Below are 18,958 nucleotides of genomic sequence, written 5' to 3'. Positions count from 1 at the left end.
GGAAGCGGCGATGAAGATGAAGGATGAGGTGATGGAGAAAAATGATGAGGTGGTGACATGTGGACAAAACCACGTTAAAAAAGGGCGCTTGCGTCGGGAAGTAACGCTCTTCCCCTGAGGAGGCCTGGGCTAGAAAATGCATGACAAGAACCTTTTTAACACCTTAAGTAGCTTGATTTGACTAGAATGCATGAGTATCATGCATGGGTAAACTTGTAATTTATAAAAACAGAAAGAGACAGAAGTGCCACACATAGTGTGAAAACTATTTTCATAAAGTGACAAGAATATAGATAGCTTATCTGATATTATGCTGTAATATATCTTATTTTCGGTTTAAGCATAATAGATTCATTTGCAAGACAAAAGTGAATAGATCCACTTTAGGAATGAATTACATTTCTAAGTCATTATTTAGTACCCAACCCTTGTAAAGAGATAAGAGAAATCCAGGAAAAGGGTTAACCTTGAATTCTGATATAGCACTCCTGCCATATTTCTGGCAGCCAGTAATATAGCATCCCAATTTCTAAAATTAATAAGCCCTGTGAGCATGGATCGAGGCGCTAAGCCCAAGGCTGGATTTGTGTACTCTCCCAATGGCAGCAGGGCAGCTTAGGTGATTTAGGTTAAGGATTTGCCCCAGCAAGTTTTTAGGCGAGCTTCCCTCTACCGACTTGGGGAGGCCCACCTTGCTGACACTGAACCAATGGTTAGAAGGAAGATAATTAACTTGCCCAAACACTCAGCTTTAGTAAATAATATAATGGGCATAGTTTTGGGTTTCTACGGTAACTAGCCGCAGAATATGGCATTGATTGTATAGAGACTTTTTTATAAGGGACTGTCCAAATAGTAACAGGTAACCAAATATGAAACATCAGAAGTGAAAAATGTAAACTAATTTATGGAAGGAAGATAAAAGACTTGTAACCCGCCCAAACAATCAAATTTATTATATACGGAAAAGGTAACAAGTTAATAAAGACAGGTGGGGTAAGAATTAAGGTTTTTACAGATTGAATAAAGTGTAATAGAAGTAAAGTTAAAGATTGGATGATATTTTATGTGATTTAAATTGTTTATTCAATTGACTGTAATACTTGTTCTATGATTGGCTGACCGCTATATAAAATCATTGTTGGCTGTAACATCATGTATGCCTTGACAAAGACCCCAGTGGGTAGGTTGAAACGCGATGGTCGAAAACGAGACTGCAAGTGGAACACTACTCCAGCTGAATAGTGTGAGCCAGCTACTATAACCCGGGATTTGTTACATCTGAACGCTGAACACATCATAAGGCTCTGGTAGGAGTGAGCATGCTGATTATTAGAGGATTTTATGTTGAGCAATAGATTTTCTATTTCGTGTTTTTATTAATTTTATATGGTATTTGGAACAATAAAATAATGAATGATTATAAGGGTATTTATTATTTTTAATTATTTATTTATTTATAAGGCACCACCGATTCCGAAATGGCAGATACAGAAGCAAGTAACAAATAAGGTAATGCTAAGGTTAATTTTAGCCTTTAGATCTCCGTAATGTAAGTCACACAGATGAGTGTGAATAAGGCTATGGGGACTCACACAGAGTGCAGCAAAAGATGTGACAGGACGTAGGGAGTCAGACAGTGGACAGACATGGGACAATAGGTAGAGAGGAACTTGCCCGCGAGAGCTTACATTCTAGAGGGAGGGTGGTGGGAGACAGTAGGACCAACTGGGAGAAAATGGGAGATGACAAATGTAAAACATTTTCTAATGGAATCAAAAATGTCTATGTTATCAGAATGCACACTCTAACACGTCACATTATTTCATTTGTAACAACAGTTGGTAGATTAAATATCCAGAAAACAAAAAAGGCAGAATAGAAAGCTCTCATTTGATTGACAGACACATTAAAATTTTTATTCAGGACCCTGTCTGGACAAGTATTGACCAGATGGAGAAAAACTGTTGTTTTTTGTATTTTGTTACTTATACATTATCTAAAGCATGTAACAAAAAATAGCCAAATCCTTCCTATATGTATTACGTGTAATACATAACATTGACACCGTTCCATTTTTACTGGCTAGTTGGCAAATAAAACACATGCGCAGACCTTCTGTTTAATAAAAACACATTGTTGGGTTGATACACTCCTTTGAGTTTTGTCATTTCTCACTAATTATATCTAAAACAAATTGGATGGCAAAATTGCAGTGTATATGGCGACCTAAACAAAGATGATTCCAGAATTTTCTTTGTAAAATAGTTCTAATTATAAAAAGATAAAAAGAATGTATACCAACATTTTAATAGCAAAGTAAAAATCTTAATTTTAGCCTTTAGATCTCCGTAATGTTAGTCCACACCTAAAGCTTTATCAATAAACTTAACAATTTTTTAGAGTTATAATATAAGCTTACCTTAGTCCAAGCAATATAAGATTTAGTGGAGATAGCATTGAAATAAACAGTAAATATATAGATTGCACACTTGCTCTCAGGAAACTGATAACTGACTATTCTGTGCCAAACACTAACTATTATACCCAGGCTGAGTGACATCACAAGAGCTGTTTATGATGTGAACCAGTCACATGACCAGTCTAGTCAAAGCTGTTCAATCTCAGCCTGCCTGCATCTTGTAACTGGATGATGGGAAGTTATATTACCGATTAGTGGATAATCACAACTTGTGTTCCTAGTAACTGGCTGCTGTGCATCCAAATATGTTTTTCAAGGATTTTGTACCAGTACATGGATGTTCTTCACAGAGAAAAAATATTTTGGGGCCTATCTGTGAACCTCCAAAGGAGGTTTTTATCACAGTATTTTAAAGTAACAAGGCAATTTATTATTAGAAGATTGCAGCAGGTACAGATATCTTCTGCAGTCCCAGCCTCTTGGATCACAAATGTAGTCCCAGCCTCTTGGATCACAAATGCAGTCCCCATAGGGTGCCACCCTAGATTTCGCTCTTTGTTTTTTCCTTTGATACCAACGTTTGGGAAATATGAGATCCTAAAGAGTGACTTAAGGAAGGAGAAAAAATGGGAGAAAAAAAATAAAAAACTCCTACAGCTGATTGTGCCTACGTATTTTGAAGCAAATTCACCTTTATGCACAGTGTAAGTGCATTTACAAAGGGGCAGATGCTCCCTGAAGACAAGTAACTTCACGTGATGTTAAAAATTAAGAAACAAATGAATCATACTTGTCAACTTTATGACTCTGTCCTCTGGGAGATCCTAGAGGACAGGTCATTGAATGCCAGGGGCGGGGCTTAGTGACACTATTAAGCCTTGCCCCCGTTATTCAATGCTGTGAATTTCAGCATTTTTAGGATCCGGGAGGTCTGCCTACTCTTCCGGGAGTCTGGGAGGACTCCCCGAAATTCGGGAGCCTCCTGGAAGTTCTATGAGAGTAGAAAAGTATGAAATTAATTGATAGACACAAATTAAAAGAGTACAGTTATTATTAGCCATTTTGGGGTTCATAAAGATCTTATTGAAAGTACTACACTATAGTATTGTTCTGTTTTCTTTATTTCCCATGCATAAAAATATGGGATCTTCGAAGAAATTTTAATAAACAGTGTTTTGTGGTGAAAGAAGACAAAATAGGACTAAATAATAGACTGAATGCTATTAAGGACTTATTGAATAAGATCGTGTACAATCACAACTGTATGAATGTGAAAATGTAAGTCTACGTGTATCTTATGTGATATTTTTTACGGTCGAGGTATACACATTTGTATTATTGGTTATTCTACTTTAGAGTGGAGTGGCACTTTTTGATATGTTATGGCAGCATCAGATAGGAAGCGCTTATAAGGGAATATCTGGTTATTATTCATTTGTTTTGTTATCTACAGATCCATTCCTTGTTGAATTCGGGATTACGCAGAGACAATTTACGCGAGTTTTAAAACATGTACCCGTTATGCTCAGCATGCGTGCCTTGATGAATCAGACTCAAAGATAGTTTGTGAGCAGTGTGTAATGATCCCAGGGTAAGATTACATATCAGAATTAGAACTGAGGGATGGATTAAACCCGAGGGAAACTAAAAACTGTGGTTTATGTACATAACCACTTTTGGATTACTAAGGGTTAACAAAGTGAGTAGGTGTGGTAATGCACCCATTTTTTTTTTCAAAATAGGACATCCAATATTCCAGGATCAATACAAGAATGAACTGAGCTTAAGAAACCATCTGCTACAAGTGGTGAAAGTGACCAAGACAGGTAGGAGAGAGCAGGACAGTCTGCCAACTGTCCTGAATTTGGGTGACTGTCTCCCTTAGTCAGGATTTGGTCTGACTGCAAGGACAGTTTGGAGGTATGTCCCGCTTCACAACGTACTGCTTGTGAAGGCAAAGCTGTGTGCTTCTAACAGTATTGCCTGTGTATTTGTCTAAAATTATAAATGTAATGTATTATTATAATGTATGTATCAATGCCCCATGTTGGCCACACCCACAACACAATGAGGTCCCGCCGTGTTCGGCACCGCCGCTACGCGGCGGCACATATTTTCTTCCTGCTGGAACTGAGGTGGGCCTGTGTACCTTACATGCCAGGGCTGATTTTTAGTCCCAGTCCGGCCCTGAGTGAGGGTGAAGTTAGTTCACTCTCTTAGCCCAGGACAGCAGGGAATAAAGTAGTCATTGAAATTCCTCTGTGTCTGTGTATTGAATCCTACATTGTTTCTTCACTTTACCTTTTACTGCCTGTATCTCGTCCTTCTTCTCTCTGCTTCACTTGTTTCTTTCTTGTGCTATTATTCACAGTGCATGTGGTACACAGAGCAGTGTTTGTTGTCTCAGAGCTGTATGTGGATTGTAATACAGTATAGGTAAAACACAGACTAGTATGTGATATTATAGTACATTGCATGTGTTACACAGGGCAGTGTGTGATTTAGTGTGTACAGTGCATATAGTACACAGATCAGTTCATGGTGTCACTGTTACGAGCCACGGTGGTGTCCCTAGCCGCTGCGACTCGCTGTCCACCGTGAGAATCAGGTAAGACTCTCACAGATCAACGCCCCTATGTGTCATTGGCAATTTATTAGCCAGGCCAAACATAACCACACATAACTACATCATTACTAGATACTGGTGCAGAGGTATCACTGTTTCACTTTACATGCACATAACATACAAGACAGGCATACTGGGTTGCTGTGGAAGGGTTGGGGGGACAGCAGACATGGGGAGCCAAGATCACTGCAGAATCCAAATTGGCAATGGTCCGATATTCAAGGCACAGGTGTTAGTATCTGGGCATCCAGACAACATACTTGGTATGGATATATTTTTTGTAGGGCATGCCATACATACTGAAAGTGCAAATTATGTGTTTGAATGTTCTGGAAAATCCTACATAGCGTCTGCAGTGAAGTCTATACAGAGTGGTTTGGCTAAATGGTCCCCAGTGTATATTCCTCCTCTACAGCCAGTTAATCTCAAACAATATCAGATAAAAGATAGTCCTAAGGAAATAGAGATTTATCCAATAACTCTAAGAAAGGACAGAATGTCTTGGGAGTTTAGGAGTTTGGATTGCTTTTGTGTCCTACCTAAGCTTGATTCCTAGGCCTAGCTACAATGTGACTAAAAAGAAGTTCACATGGACAGATGAGCAAGAAAAGGCTTTGCAGGCTGCAAAACAGGCAGTCGTGACTCATAATGCCCTTGGTGTCTTGCAATCAGGTCAACCATTTTATCTGGATGTGACAGCAACTAAATGTGGGTGAGAACCTAGGATCCAGTAATTATCAAGAGGTATTGTTTAGCATAAAGACAAAGACCGACTCATACCACATAAAAATAAGGGTGTTAGATTTTAGGAAAGCTGACTTTGTAGAGATGGGAAAATGTGTAAGTAACTCTTTGGCAGAGTGGCGGAACTTGAAAGGAGTGCAGGAGAGGTGGGCAAAATTAAAAAGTACAGTATAAAATACAACAGACCTTTGTTTAAAAAAAGAAAAGCACAAGGAAAATGAAGTCAGTGTGGTTTGCAAAAGAAGTAGCAAGTATTGTGGAAGCAAAAAAAGATGGCCTTTTGGAAATATAAGCAGACTCATAACATTGAAGACAAAGAGGTATATCTTGTTAGACAGAAGGAGGCTAAGAAGGTAATTATATGTGTAAAGGTACAAGATGAGAAAATATCCCAGTCAGTAGGTAAAGGGACAAAACTTTTTTAGGCATATAAGTGAAAGGACAAAATCAAAAGGAGGAACAATCAGACTACAGACAGACAGTGAGAGTCTTGTTGAGGGAGACAAGGTAATAGCAGATCATCTTTATAATTACTTTTGCCCAGTGTTCACTACAGAAAGAGAAGGGAAGGGGCAACAGTTAAGTTGCAAGTATACTCATAAAAATGAGGTAGATACAAGTACATTTACAGAGGAGAAGGTTCTAACAGAGCTCTCAAAACTGAAAGAGGATAGATCAATGGGGTCAGATGGGATCCAAGGATACTAAAGGATCTTAAAGGGGTGCTGGTAACACCATTAACAGAATGAATCAACCAGTCACTAGCTACAGGATTAATTCCAAAGGACCCAAAAAGAGCAAATGTAGTCCCACTACACAAAAGTGGAAGCAAGGAAGAGGCGAACAACTACAGATCAGTGAGCCTTACATCAATAGTAGGAAAATTGATGTAAACATTCTTAAAAGAAAGAGTAGTAGAATATCTAAAATCCAGTAACTTACAGGATCCTAAACAATATGGATTCTGTCGAAGTCGTATAATTGGATGAACGAAAGTATATTGGTTAATATTGTTTTATTGGTCGTTTGCACTCAGTATGCCACGATACACGTGGCATGCGGCGATCGCAAGGTAAAATACGCACGTACACATTCGCATTACAACATTTAGTTATTTATATGAGTCATATTCATATTGGTTCCGTTACACTGTAATTTATGAGCAGATAGTATCTAGTTTATTATTAATTTATATAATATGATTAAATGTACACTTCATTGTTATTTAAGGTTCAGGTTAAAGGAAATATGTCATGTCTGATATCATATTAATCCCCTTTACATTAGCAGCTGTTCGGTACATTCGGCGAAGAGATCGCACATTGCATACTCTAATTATTGATGCTAGGGAATAAACCTTTAATATGATACTGACCATAAAATGCTAATAGACTAATTGTAACTGGAGAGTCAGGCGGGAAGAACAGAGCTCATCCCCTGGAGAGATGACCCCCACCTTTGGATTCCTTAGATTGAACCAGCCTATGACCTGTTTACCCTGGACCCATCTGATGTCTGGACCTATAGAAGCAAGCCACGTCCTCTCTATTGTTCACTCTGTAACACTGACTGTATATATAATCATAGCTACACCCCCACTAGTTTCAGTCTACTCTGACCACAGTATTCTAAACAGATATACTGTGCACTGGGACCCGTGGGAGCGCAGCGAATGCATGCGATAGCAGCGGTATGTATGTATCTTTTGGTATTGGCTGTACTGTACTGTATCTTAATATAATAATGTATTAAATTGTTAACTATTTACATCTGCTAAAATAAATCACTTTGTGCGGTGGAAACACAATACAATCGCCTATGCAATGCTTAAATGAAAACGATAGAATTACTTTAATAATTCACTGGGGAGCAATCATGTCAAACAAATCATTGAGTTTTTTGACTGGGTGACTAAAGTTATAGATCAAGGGAGGGGCATGGATGTAGCTTATCTAGACTTTAGTAAGGCTTTTGACACTGTCCCACATCTCAGACTGTTAAGTAAACTCAAAGTTTTTGATTGTATTCTAAGATGGTGTCACTCACCGGACTGTGAGTGCTACTTCTAAGGTAGCTAGGAACCGTGTCCGTCCATTATAATAAGGTACTGCGCATGTGCAGTCCCTTTTAACCTTCAGTTCTGTTCCTTTAACTTAATTGGCTGATCAGGCAACACTCCCTATATTAAGCACCTGTGGTCAATACCACGTTGCCCGATCTTGGAGTCTCATTCCTCATGAGTCTCTGAAGGTGTTCCAGTGCCTGCTCGTGTGTTCAGCTTATGCTGATTCCTGTTTGCCGTTTGTGGTTTCCAGACCACTCCTATTCCTCGTGTTCCTAGTGTCTTCAGCAGCTGATTCCTATCCGCTGCCTCCGTATATCTACAGTTTCAGATTACTGCAAACTCTCCTGTGTTTCATCGTGACTCCAGCAGCTGATTCCTATCCGCTGCCTCCGTGTATCTACAGTTACAGATTACTGCAAACTCTCCTGTGTTTCATCGTGACTCCTGCAGCTGATTCCTGTTCGCTACTTTAGCGTGTCTACAGAGTCTGCTCGTCTCAGCGCTCCAGTCTGCATTCTACCTGCCGTCAGCTGACCCGCTGCCTACTGCTTCTACAGTGTGTCCATTTGTGTCAACTTGCCTGTTGCATCGAGTCTACGCTCCTCGGCTTCCAGCTTTGCTACATCGCTTCAACTCTCCCGTGGTCTCCTGCTGTTCTATTCGATATACTACTGCTTCCTGAGTATTTGTCGTCCTTGCTGGCCTACCTACAAGTGCGCTGCACCTATCTGCCGCTTCCATTCTGCAAGGACTTCTCATCTCGCCTGTTCCCTGCCGCTCAGGTATCCCTGCAGCTATCTCTAACAGCCTGCTCATCTGAACCACGGTATGCATACTTCTCATTGACTGTGCTGGTGTATTGCATATCCATCTGGACTGAGTTGTTCTCCTCCGGAGTTTCCATCCTCTGAGACTATTGCTATTATTGACTGTGTTTCCTTTTGCTGGACTATTTGAGTGACTTTGTTTATCTGTGCAGTGCTGTTCATTCATTATTATCATTGTGTGCAGTTCAACGTGGGATCAAGTTCAGTGTACCCGTGTAGACTCTGCATAGCATTTATCTCCTCGTGTCCTTCCTCACATATATATTCAGTGGTACAACTTGCTAGAGGCAGACCACTGATTCCTGTTTCCCTGTGTCACCAGTTGCATATATCCTCTCACATAAGCAGTGGTACAACTTGCTACTCGCAGACCACTGACTTCCCCGTTACCTTCACCTGGATTCCATTCCTTCACTACAGACAGCGGTACAACTTGCTATACGCAGACCGCTGACTTCCACCTCATTACTCCTGGACATTCTTCTCACTATAGCAGTGGTACAACTTGCCGTGCGCAGACCACTGACTACCCTCACGTGTCCTTGTCCATCCAGATCCTCGTGTTCAGTTACCTATTGTTTACCAGTGCTGCTAGTCATAGACTTTCTGAGCATTCTCTAACCATCTGCTGTTTCCAGTTCCATTATCACCCTGCCATCAGAGTATCATATACCAACTCTACTGCTCTGATAAGACCATCAGCGGGTGATACTGGGTAAAGACTCCTAGTGCCCGTGACAGTAAGATCAGGCCATGACAGACCCAGATTCGGAACCCACAGCTAAAGAGATGCTGCAGCATCTGGTCACCCGTGTGGAACAACAGGAAGTTCGCCAACGGCATTTGCTGCGGTGTTACCAGACGTTAGTCTCCCAAAGAACGTCTGGGCAGAATATTACACCTTCTGTTGATGCTCCTGTGCTTTCCTCCGTTTCCCCAGTGCCATCCCAGGTGTCTACGGCTTCCACGCTTCACCTGCCAACTCCGTCAAAGTATGATGGAGATCCCAAAACATGTAGAGGTTTCCTCAACCAATGCTCAGTACATTTTGAGCTCCAACCTCAAAACTTTTCGACTCATCGTTCCAGAGTGGCCTATCTCATCTCATTATTCTCCGGACAAGCTCTTGCATGGGCTTCCCCTCTGTGGGAAAGAAATGATCCGTTGTTACAGGATAGTGCCAAATTTATTTCCATGTTTCGTAATGTATTCGATGAACCAGGTCGTGTTATTTCCGCTGCCTCCAGCATTCTACGTTTACGACAGGGTTCACGTACAGTAGGACAGTACATCATTCAATTTAGGATCTTAGCCTCTGAGCTTCAGTGGAACACTGAAGCGTTAATTGCCGCCTTCTGGCAGGGGCTCTCGGACAAAATTAAAGATGCACTGACTACTCAAGAACTCCCTACGTCTTTAGAAGATTTGATTTCTCTTTGTCATCATGTGGATCTCAGATTTTGTGAGAGGGACTCTGAGAGAACTACTTCAGCTAAAACATCTCTTCGTCCCACTTCTCAAATTCGTCCTGCTTCACCTCCGGTAATACCGATGGAGATTGGACGTTCCAAACTAACCTCTGCAGAGAGGAATCGAAGAATTAAGAATAGACTTTGTATCTATTGTGCTGATGCCACACATATGCTCCAGTCATGCCCCCAAAAAATCGGGAAATGCCAGGCCCTAACTAGTTCTGGAGAGGTGAAGTTAGGGTCCTTGGAGTCTTCTCCATCTTCTACGAAATCAAAAATCTGTGCATTTGACGTTACCATTACATTTGCTACTAAGTCTTTTGAGTCCCAAGCTCTGATTGATTCAGGAGCTGCGGGAAATTTCATTTCTGAATCCCTTGTAAATCAATGGTCCCTACCAGTGATTACCCTGAAGACTCCTGTTACGGTGACGGCTATCGATGGATCACATATTATCAACGGTCTCATCACCCAAAGTACGTCTTCAGTGACCCTTCAGATTGGTGTCCTACACCGAGAAGAAATTTCGTTTTTAATCCTTCCTTTTACTACAAGTCCGATTGTTTTAGGCCTTCCATGGCTTCAATGTCATTCTCCCCAGATTGACTGGCGCACTCATCAAGTTACGTCTTGGGGACCTGAATGTCACCAACATTGTCTTTCTCGTGTTGTTCCTCGTAGAATACAGCAAACCTTCATTTCACCTTCCTCACCGGGACTTCCTCCTCAGTATGCTTCATTTGCCGACGTCTTTGATAAAGCTCAGTCTGAACGTCTTCCCCCTCATCGTTCATGGGATTGTCCGATTGACCTGTTACCTGGCAAGATTCCACCTAGGGGTCGTGTTTATCCACTTTCATTACCTGAGACTCAGGCTACTGCTGAATACATCCAAGAGAATCTCCAGCGAGGATTTATTCGACCTTCTACTTCTCCCGCTGGAGCTGGGTTCTTTTTCGTGAAGAAGAAAGATGGATCATTACGCCCCTGCATAGATTTTCGTGGACTTAATGCTATCACTATCAAAAATCGGTATCCCATTCCTCTGATTACTGAGTTGTTTGATCGGATCAAGGGAGCCCGGATTTTTACTAAGTTGGATCTTCGTGGTGCCTACAATTTGATTAGAATCAGGTCCGGTGACGAATGGAAAACAGCTTTTAACACCAGAGATGGGCATTATGAATACTTAGTAATGCCCTTCGGGTTATGTAATGCCCCTGCTGTTTTCCAGGGCTTCATTAATGAGATCTTTCGGGACTTGTTATATGTATGTGTCGTAGTATATCTGGACGACATACTCATCTTTTCCCAAGACCTGCCTTCACATCACCAACAAGTGGCCGAAGTTCTTTCCAGACTCTGGAAAAATTCATTATTCTGTAAATTAGAAAAATGTTCATTTGAGTTGCCCCAGATTCCATTTTTGGGTTATATTGTTTCCGGAGTTGGTCTACAAATGGATCCAGAAAAGGTGAATGCTGTGTTACTTTGGCCTCAGCCAACTACTCTTCGTGCCATTCAGCGTTTTTTAGGCTTCGCCAACTACTATAGACGCTTCATTCAAGACTTCTCTTCAATTGCATCTCCCATTGTGGCTCTAACTCGCAAAGGGGTCAATACTAAGCAATGGTCATCTGAGGCTCTCCAAGCCTTTCAATTTCTTAAAGAGTCCTTCTCCTCTGCTCCCATCCTTCGACAGCATGATGTGACGCTTCCCTTCTTCCTAGAAGTAGACGCCTCTAATGTTGGTTTAGGAGCCATTCTCTCTCAGAAATCAGAGCAACAAAAATTCCATCCTTGTGCCTTTTACTCTCGGGGTCTTCTGCCTGCGGTGAAGAACTACACCATCGGGGACAAGGAGTTGCTGGCTATTAAAGTAGCATTGGAGGAGTGGAGATATTTGTTAGAGGGAGCTCGTCATCCGGTGACAATTTTTACGGATCATAAAAATTTGTCATACCTACAGTCTGCTCAATGTTTAAATCCTCGTCAGGCAAGATGGTCTCTTTTCTTTTCCCATTTTGATCTAATCATAACCTTCAAACCAGCTGCAAAGAATAAAAAAGGAGACGCTCTATCTCGAGCCTTCGTGGCGTCCTCAGACGTTGAAGAGAATCCTAACCACTTTATATTAGACCCCAAATGTGTTTCTCTGGCTGCTTCTTCCACGAGAGTGCTACCATTTGGGAAGACCCTCGTGCCTCCTGCTCTTAGGAAAAAAATCCTTTCATGGTTTCACTCTTCTCGTTTCTCTGGACACGCTGGTGAACGCAAGACCTTTGAAATCCTCTCTCGAAGTTATTGGTGGCCTTCTATGAGGAGAGATGTCAAAGAGTTTATCGCGGCATGCGATTTATGCTCCCAGTTCAAGACCCCCCGCAGAACTCCAGCGGGGTTGCTTCAGCCACTACCCATTCCATCTAAGCCTTGGACCCATATTAGTATGGACTTTGTTACTGAGCTTCCTCCTAGTAAGAATTGCAACACCATTTGGGTAGTGGTGGATAGATTTTCGAAGCTGGCGCATTTCGTTCCCTTGTCTGGTTTACCTTCTTCTTCTACCCTGGCTGAACATTTCATTAGAGAAATTTTCCGTATCCATGGATGTCCGTCCGAGATCGTGTCAGATAGAGGAGTACAATTCGTTTCCAGATTCTGGCGGGCCCTTTGCAAGACCTTGGGCATACGATTGGCACTCTCATCTTCCTACCATCCCCAATCGAACGGACAAATTGAAAGAGTCAACCAAGATCTTGAGACTTTCTTAAGGATGTTCTCGTCAGCCAATCAAGACAACTGGGTAGAATTACTTCCTTGGGCTGAATTTGCTCATAACAACATGTACCATGAGTCATCATCTAAAACGCCATTCTTTGTGGTTTACGGTCACCATCCGTCTTTCCCGGAATTTCCTGCCCTCCCGCCCACCCAAGTTCCTGCTGTTGAGACTTTGTGTCAAACCTTCAAAAATATTTGGGCTCAGGTAAAAACCTGTTTAAAGAAGACATCTGCCAGATATAAGTCTTTTGCGGACAAAAAGAGACGGGCTATTCCACCATTGAAAGTCGGAGACCGGGTGTGGCTATCTACTAAGAATATTCGTTTGAAGGTTCCATCCATGAAATTTGCTCCCCGTTTTATTGGTCCATATAGGATCATTCAAGTTATAAATCCAGTTTGCTTCAAACTTTTACTTCCCAAGAGTCTTCGTATTTCCAACGCCTTCCATGTTTCCTTGCTCAAACCTCTCATCATCAACCGTTTCTCGGTCCCTCTTTCAGCACTACGGCCACTTCAAGTTCATCAGGAGGAAGACTTTGAGATTACTCAGGTTTTGGATGCTAAAATTTCGCGAGGAGTTCTTCATTTCCTCGTGCATTGGAAAGGCTTTGGTCCTGAGGAGCGTTCATGGATCAAAGCTGAAGATCTCAACGCTCCAGCTCTCTTGAAAAAGTTCTATACCAAATTTCCGGACAAACCCGGTTCCAGGTGTTCTGTGCCTACCTTTAAAAGGGGGGGTACTGTCACTCACCGGACTGTGAGTGCTACTACTAAGGTAGCTAGGAACCGTGTCCGTCAATTATAATGAGGTACTGCGCTTCAGTTCTGTTCCTTTAACTTAATTGGCTGATCAGGCAACACTCCCTATATTAAGCACCTGTGGTCAATACTAGTTTTCTGTTTTAAATACTGACTGTTTTTTCATGTAGCACACAAATACTTGATAGCTTATTTGGACACTGAAATTTAAAGTTAATATTTGTGTGCTACATGAGAAAACAGCCAGTATTTAACTTATGTGCAAAACAGAAAACTAGTTTGCACCCCTTGCATTGTAACATGGTTTTGTCCAGGAGACTGAAATAAGATACCTCTTCATTTAAGATCCTTAATGAATCAGGCCCCTAGATATTACAGGGATCTCATTACATTCTCAACTTAACAAATCATCCAGATACTACAGAGGATCTCACTACATTATCCACTTACTGCATCATCCAGATACTACAGAGGATCTCATTACATTCTCCACTTACTGCATCATCCAGATACTACAGAGGATCTCACTATATTCTCCACTTGCTACATCATCCAGATACTACAGAGGATCTCACTACATTCTCCACTTGCTACATCATCCAGATACTACAGAGGATCTCACTACATTCTCCACATACTACATCATCTAGATACTACAGAGTATCTCACTACATTCTCCACATACTACATCATCTAGATACTACAGAGTATCTCACTTCATTCTCAACTTACTACATCATCCAGATACTACAGAGGATCTCATTACATTCTCCACTTGCTACATCATCCAGATACTACAGAGGATCTCACTACATTCTCCACATACTACATCATCCACATACTACAGAGGATCTCACTACATTCTCCACTTACTACATCCTCCAGATACTACAAAAAAACTCACTAAATCTCTGGCGCTAAAATAATTTTGTATTAAATAATTAATAAATTAATAGAAGAAGTCAAATGCAGCAATTCAATGGAGACAGTGTTAAATCTCCTTAAAACACGATATTGAAAGAAAAAAGAAGAATGCACAGATTGACTTCTTATTAGACATATAATTTCAAATTTAATTGCGACATGCCGCTACACCATAATAATCACACATGTATATATGTAAAAAAACAAATAAAAATAAAAAACTCCTGATATGACCCTTCATCAATTTCTTTAAAATATATAAGCAATGTCCAATGAATGTTCTTTAGGAACTGCAATCAACAAGCTCTGTAGTTTTGACTTGATATCATTATATGGAACATATTTTTATTATTATTTCTCCATATGGCCAATCCGATGGGGACATGTATAAACATGGATGTATAGATCATACAATGAGTGCTCCTTAGATAATAAAAAGCCCAAATGACTCCACAGATTTGGTATATCCAACAATATAATACTCAGTGTAAGTCAATTAGATTAAACACTGTTCCTCCGTGTCAGAGGTATAGAGATACTATGGAGGATCTCACTACATTCTCCACTTACTACATCCTCCAGATACTACAGAGGATCTCACTACATTCTCCACTTACTACATCCTCCAGATACTACAGGAGGATCTCACTACATCCTCCAGATACTACAGAGGATCTTACTACATTCTCCACATACAACATCCTCCAGATACTACAGGAGGATCTCACTACAACCTCCAGATACTACAGAGGATCTCACTACATCCTCCACATACTTAATCCTCCAGATACTACAGAGGATCTCACTACATCTTCCAGATACTACAAAGGATCTCACTACATCCTTCACATACTACATCCACTAGATACTATAGAGGATCTCACTACATTCTCCACATACTACATCCTCCAGATACTACAGAGTATCTCACTACATCCTCCAGATACTACAGAGTATCTCACTACATTCTCCACATACTATATCCACTGGATACTACAGAGGATCTCAGTACATTCTCCACATACATCATCATCCAGATACTTCAGAGGATCTCACTACATTCTCCACATACTACATCCACCAGATACTACAAAGGATCTCACTACATTCTCCACATACTACATCCACCAGATACTACGGAGGATCTCACTACATTCTCCACATACTACATCCTCCAGATACTACAGAGGATCTCACTACATTCTCCACATACTACATCCACCAGATACTACAAAGGATCTCACTACATTCTCCACATACTACATCCACCACATACTACATCCACCAGATACTACAGAGGATCTCACTACATTCTCCACATACTAGATCCACCAGATACTACAAAGGATCTCACTACATCCTCCACATACTACATCCACCAGATACTACAGAGGATCTCACTACATTCTCCACATACTACATCCTCCAGATACTACAGAGGATCTCACTACATTCTCCAGATACTACAGAGGATCTCACTACATTCTCCACATACTACATCCTCCAGATACTACAAAGGATCTCACTACATTCTCCACATACAACATCATCCAGATATTACAGAGGATTTCATTACATTCTCCACTTACTACATCATCCAGTTACTACAGAGGATCTCACTACATCATCCAGGTGCTACAGAGGATTTCATTACATTCTCCGCTCCACTACATCATCCAGTTACTACAGAGGATCTCACTACATCATCCAGGTGCTACAGAGGATCTTACTACATCATCCAGATACTACAGAGGATTTCATTACATTCTCCGCTTACTACATCATCCAGTTACTACTACCGAGGATCTCACTACATCATCCAGGTGCTACAGAGGATCTTACTACATTCTCCACATACATCATCCAGATACTACAGAGGATCTCACTACATCATCCAGATACTACAGAGGATCTTTCCACATTTTCCACATACTACATCATCCAGATACTACAGAGGATCTCACTACATCCTCCAGATGTAAATTAATTTACAGTTTTGGGAGGATTGTCCCTTAACCAGTGATAGTCATAGGTACAACCTGGAGGCACCTAATAAGTATATTGTACGTACTTAATACTTAATATAAGTATAAGATAGCCTGTCTACCCCTACAAGAAGTGTATTCTGCACTGACGTGCAGAGAATGTGTCACAGAGTTTTTCGGTGCATATTAACAACTTGCACCTGCATGTGTATATGTGAATACAGTAACCTGTATACGCAAGACTGCAGAGTTTGACTTTTTCAAATAGGCTTTTGCAATTTACTTTTGAACTCCATCTCTAGATTTTGAACCTCTTTCAGGGTGGGGGGGACTGTCATGACTGCCTTTGTTTTGTATCTGGCAGCAGTACCTATAATCCATCAGAGGTGCTGCTGTCCTGCTTCTGAACTCTGCAACATGCCTGAAGGAGTTAATCTCCTTGTCTGATGCTAATTAGAACTGCACCTGTTGCACTGCTTCAAATACCTGCCTCAAGCTGTGCTCTGTGCAGTTCATCCAGTTTGTTCCTGCCTGCTGCTAACCTGCTCCTGTTCTGTTTGGTATTTACCTTCTGGATTGAACTTCTGTGTATGACCCTTGCCTGTACCTTGGACCTTGCCCGAGTCCCTGATTCATTTGCCTGTACCTTGGACCACGCTGTTTTGCCTGTTGCCCTAATCTTTTGGCCTGACTTCTGGACCTCGCTTATTCGCTTGATCTTGGTCTGGCTATTTGTATTTGTTTGTCTGATCTCTGTTTGATCCCTGGACTCTGTCTGCTTTCCTGGACAGCCTTGTGTCTTCTGGACTGGGGTATAACTTATAATACCTGTTTCTGCCATTTATATTATACAGTCTCCTTAGGAACCTGTTCTTATCAGTGGATCTGAGTTATCTTTGTTTGTGTATTTACCTGAATAAAGACAATTTGCTTTACACTTCCGTTGCTCTTCGTGAATGCACTGGGATCCATAACAGGCACTACTTGGTTTGTGATAGTAAGCACACGTCCACGGCTTTGAAAGAGTTGATAACTTGTGCAATCAATTGTGAACCCATGTCTGAAAAAAAGAAATACGCTTGTGGCTATTTACCAGAGTATCGGAAAATGTGTTTCATTGAATCTGTTACAAATAAACAGCTTGCAATGTGTTTACTGTTCCACAAGCCATGCATGGTCTGAGGGAGCCATCCTTCTTTTTAACAAAAAAGAACCCTGCTCCAGGGGACAAAGATTTGCAGATAAATCCTTTCTTGAGGCACTCGGTAACATATTCGGACATGACCTGTATCTCCAGTAAGGATAGAGGGTACACCCTGCCTCTAGGAATACTCTTTCCAGGAATGAGATCAATAGGGCTATCCCAAGGTCGTTGAGGGGGGAGAATCTCAGAAGTGACCTTACAGAAGACGTAGGAAAAATCAGCGTAGGCCTTGGGCATGGCCACCTGGGAGGAGGTGTTGAGACAGGGAATCTTGGCTTTAACGGAGGAAACTGTCGCAGACAATTCTTAGTGCAGTAAGAACTCCAGCGGATCACCTGAGCTCGTTGCCAGTCGAATTGTGGAGAATGGGTCCTAAGCCAGGGTAACCCCAGGATGATAGGGTTAACAGACTGCGGTAAAACCAAGCGACTTATATACTCTGAATGGAGAACTCCTACCTCCATCTGGAACGGAGAGGTGGAGAAAGAAATAGAACCATTGGCGATTCTATTGTCATCGACGGCGGTGAGAATCAGGTGTTGAGATAGGGGAATGGTGGGAAGACAGAGTTCAGACGCTAATTTGGAGGAAATGACGTTCCCGGCGGACCCCGAGTCCACGAAGGCCCAGGTGGTAAATGGACCTTTGGGAGAAAGCAAGGTAACAGACATCAGAAACTACGATTCCTTTCGAGAATAGGGAGGAAAGGACTTGGATCCTAGGTTGACCTCCCTGTTATCACCTAGAAGGAGGCGTTTCCCGGCCTCTTGGAACAAGCCGCGAGAAGGTGTCCTGGCTCACCACAATACAAACAAAGATTTAAAAAAAAAAAAAGAGCAATAGAAAGTGCAAACTCTAATCACCCCTAAGTTTTAAGCAGATTAATGCAAAATACCACACTGTTACTGAGAAAACATAATAATCACCTTAAAATATTTTATTAAAACAATATTATATTCAAACAATAAAACATAGTCCTTCGGATACAGATCAATCTGATACCCCTATTGCAATTATCTAGTGTTCTCAGAATTCGTGTTTAAAAGAACCAGTCTTATTAGCTCAGAGTTTTACAATACTGAAGAAAATTAATATTCTTTACCGTTTGAATATATTATTATTTTATTAAAGTATTTTAAGGTGATC

The 18,958-nt window shown here is 41.2% G+C and overlaps 1 long non-coding RNA gene across 1 annotated transcript in view; it reads left to right on the top strand.

Annotated features, from left to right (window-relative positions):
* The window catches only part of LOC142143738 (uncharacterized), a 713,023-nt gene that overhangs the window by 334,848 nt on the left and 359,217 nt on the right, over positions 1-18,958 (top strand). The gene's annotated exons all lie outside the window — the stretch shown is intronic.

Source organism: Mixophyes fleayi, chromosome 3, assembly GCF_038048845.1.
Source record: "Mixophyes fleayi isolate aMixFle1 chromosome 3, aMixFle1.hap1, whole genome shotgun sequence".
Classification (NCBI taxonomy): domain Eukaryota; kingdom Metazoa; phylum Chordata; class Amphibia; order Anura; family Limnodynastidae; genus Mixophyes; species Mixophyes fleayi.
This window is presented reverse-complemented; position numbering and strand designations above follow the sequence as displayed.